This window comes from Solanum tuberosum, unplaced genomic scaffold (assembly GCF_000226075.1).
Source record: "Solanum tuberosum cultivar DM 1-3 516 R44 unplaced genomic scaffold, SolTub_3.0 scf00479, whole genome shotgun sequence".
Classification (NCBI taxonomy): Eukaryota; Viridiplantae; Streptophyta; class Magnoliopsida; order Solanales; family Solanaceae; genus Solanum; species Solanum tuberosum.
In genome coordinates, this window is record NW_006239404.1 from 363,638 (window position 1) to 367,816 (window position 4,179).

Here is a 4,179-nt window from a genome sequence, read left to right on the forward strand (position 1 = left end):
TGAAAATTGTTGTCGTGAATTTAATCTTCCACCTAGAAAAATTCCAAAATCAGTGTGTACTAGATGGAATTCTTTATTTGAAATGCTTGAAGTTTCTTATGATTATAGGAAACCTTTACAAATGGTTTGGAATGCTCATAATTCAAATATGACATATAGACTTGATGATAATGATTGGAATAACATAAAAGAACTTATAGAATTCTTAAAAGTTTTTTATTTAACTACAAAAAAAATATCTGCACTTTATTATCCAACTATTTGCTCTGTTTTACCTAATATTTGTGTTATTTCTAGTAAATTTTATAAATTCAAAAATAAATCAAGATTTGAAGAATCTGTTAAGAAAATGATTGAAAAATTTTAAAAATATTTTATTCCTATTCCTCAAATTTATTTAACTGCTTGTTTGTTAAACCCACATTACAAAGATGAAGGTGCATCACGAATGGTTGATAAAATATATTTTAATTTGGGTATTGATAGTGAAGATGATGAAACACCTAGTTGTCAAGATGTTAAAGATAGTATAAAAATTGAAGCTAGAAAATTGTATGACTTATATAATTCTAATATAATTAATATAGTACGTAATGAAGAGCCTCAAAGTTCTAGGAGTAGATATAATAATGAAGATGATATGATAGATTCTTATATTGAACTTTCTCATACTGATAGAAATGATTTTGATGCATATATTAATCAAAATACAGAAGCTACTACTATTGATCTTCTAGAATGGTGGAGCAATCGCGGCCAGGGATTTCCAAAACTTCAACCGGTTGCTCGAGATGTGTTAGCTATTCAAGCATCTTAAGTAGCTTCGGAAGGCGCTTTTAGTGCAGCAAGATTTAAAATTGGAGAGCATAGATATTCATTAGCAGCAGATAGCTTGGAGATATCGGTACTATTTAGAGATTGGATTAATGGCGAGAGAAGGAGTTATGGTCGTCCACCTTTACCGACCAAATTTGAAAATGACGTTGATGAAATAATGCAAGATTTTAGTGATGACGACATTGATGCAATGGAGGAACTAGCTAATCAACCAATTCCAGATCATGTTACTAGAGAAATGTTAAATGATTTAAAAAAAGATTTCCTAGGTAGCATGAACTATTAAATTTAAATGTCTATTAGTATGAGTATAATAATTCGAGATCTAATTCAATAGAACCCTTCCTAGAAGGTGGCTGTGTAGATTAGATTTTTTTAATAATTTACTAATATTTTGTAATTCAACTTGTACTATTTAATTAATATTCATAAAAGTATAGGCTATTCGCCTTAATTATTTTTTATTATTGTCTTCAAAAGTTCAAATTTAACTTTTAAAGTGTGAAATTTAAACTTTTATAGTTTTAAAGTTTGAATTTAAATTTTCAAAGTTTTAAGTGTGAAATTTAAACTTTTATAGTTTTATAGTTTTAAAGTTTGAATTTAAATTTTCAAACTTTTAAAGTGTAAAATTTAAACTTTTATACTTTTAAAGTTTGAAAGTTTGTATTTAAAACTTTAAAAGTATAAATTTTTAACTTTAAAATTATAAAAGTTTTAATATTTTTTGAGTAATGTTCCTAATTTTTTAATTTTAATAAAATTTTTTTTTTAAATATAGCCGTTGGGACCCGATTTCCGGTCCGGTCCGGGACGGGTCTTGATATTTTTTCCCGGAATTACCGGTTCCGATTCGTCCCGGTTCCGGTACGGTTCAGACCCGTTGTGGCCGGTTCAGTTCCGATTCCGATCCCGTTGCCACCTATACTCGGTGGTATGACGCAGAATATAGAACTTCCGGAATGGAAGTGAGAGATGATTAATATGGATTTCATCACAGGTGTACCATGGTCTCACAGACAACATGACTCGATTTGGGTGATTGTAGATCGAATGACTAAATCAACCCATGTTTTGCTAGTAAAGACTACCCATACAGTAGAGGACTATGCCAAGTTGTATCTTCAAGAGGTAGTTAGACTCCATAGGGTGCCAGTATCGATTATTTCAGACAGAGGTGCACAATTTACTGCACAGTTCTTGAAATCTTTTCAGAAAGGCTTGGGTTCAAACTTGAACTTAAGCACTATTTTTCATCCTTAGACAGATGGGCAAGTAGAGCGCACTATTCAGACCTTAGAGGATATGTTGAGGGCTTGTGTGATTGATTTCAAAGGTAATTGGGATGATCACCTACCTCTCATTAAGTTTGCTTACAACAATAGTTACCACTCTAGCATCCAAAATGGCTCCTTATGAAACTCTTTATGGGAGAAGATGTAGATCTCCTATTGGATGGTTTGAAGTTGGTGAAGCTGGGTTGATTGGACCATACTTAGTTCATCAAGCTATGGAGAAGGTGAAAATTATTTAAGAGCGGTTGAAGACAACGCAGAGTCGTAAGAAATCCTATACAGATGTTAGGAGAAGTCTTAGAGTATGAAGTAGATGATTGGGTCTACTTGAAAGTTTCACCCATGAAGGGTGTTATGAGGTTTGGTACGAAGGGGAAACTTAGTCCCCGGTATATTGGTCCTTACAGAATGTCCAAGAGGATTGGCAATATAGCTTATGAGTTAAAGCTACCACAAGAGTTAGCAGCAGTTCATCCGGTATTTCACATCTCCATGTTGAAGAAGTGCATGGGTGATCCTTCACTTATCATGCTTACTGAAGATATTGGAATCAAGGATAACTTATCTTTTGAGGAGATTTCTGTTCAGATTCTTGATCGCCAAGTTCACAAATTGAGAACAAAAGAGGTAGCATCAGTCAAAGTTCTTTGGAGGAATCAGCTTGTTGAGGCTACTTGGGAAGCTAGGGAGGATAGGAAGAAGAGATACCCACATCTCTTCGAATCTGGAGAAGTCCCAAATTAAGGTACTAATTCTCTTCTTAGTACTCTTAAATTTATATGCTTGATGTGTTAGATTTGTTTGTTGGGTGTTTCTGCTGAATGTTAGATGTTACACCCTTAGCCTACTAAGAGTAATCTCATTCTAGGACAAATGTTACCAATGGGGAGATATTGTAACACCCCGCAACTAGAAAGAGCTAGAATTAGAAAGAGTCATTTTTGGAAAGAATGAAAATCTAGAAATTTGACAAAATTAAGTTAAGTATGAAGTTTTGGGTTAGATTCAAACAACCATAACTCCTAGCTCAGGATGATTTAAGTGTGCTACAAAATACCATAGGAAAGATATTTGAATTATCTTTCCAACGCCGCTGAGTTTGCACAATTTCAAGTTTGTATGAGGGATATATGCCCATTTGAAATTGGGCTGTCTAGATAAGGAAATTACAAACCAGATTTTAGAAGGGTATTATGGTCTTTTCACCACCCAATTACTTAATTTAGTTTTGGTAATTAAGTTAGGGTCTAAACTAATTGGGTTCAGTTTAGGCTATTGAAATATAAGTTAGGATTTTGAGAGAAGAGAAAAAAAGAGGAGAAAAAGCAAGGAATCGCCAAGTTCTTGAAGTTTTGCTTGAGGATTTCGCCAAGGGTTGATCCCTACGAGGTATGTGATATCACATAGAGTTGGGTTAGTTCACTCACGCGCCAATAATGATTTGATTCAGCGTAATTATGTTCTTGAAAGAAAAGTTTATGAGTTCTTGATGAATATTGTTGAAAGTTTCGTTTGAATCTTGATTGTTGAAGTTTGGAGAAGTTCTTGAGTTAGATCCATGAAATTAGATGTCATTTTGAGTAGATTCTTGCATATTTTGGGTATGTAGTCGAATCTAAGTGTTTGGGGAAAGACCTAATTGAGTTTAGAGGGTTTAGAGTTGAAAAAGGACTAAGAGAATTTGTCAAAAATCTGGGAAATGGGTGGGCCGCCGCGCCACTCAGAGCCCCCCAAAAAGTTCTCTGACGTTTGGCCTCTGGAGCGCCGCGCCAGCCAAAGCGCCCCAAGCAAGACTCTGAAGTTTTGGGTCTAGCACCCCCCGCCACTCAGAGCGCCAGGGACACCAGGTCTTCTACTTTTTCCCACTTCTTTCTGTACTAGTTCCCTTGAAACGTACCTATGTTTCCTAGTTGATTCCTACACTCTAAGGTATGTTTAAACAACATGAAATCATCAATAACACGAGATCATGAACCTTGAATCCATAATTCAATTCAAGGAAAGTTAAGAGTCAAGTCAAGAGAAGTTCATAGAGTTTTCCAAAAGT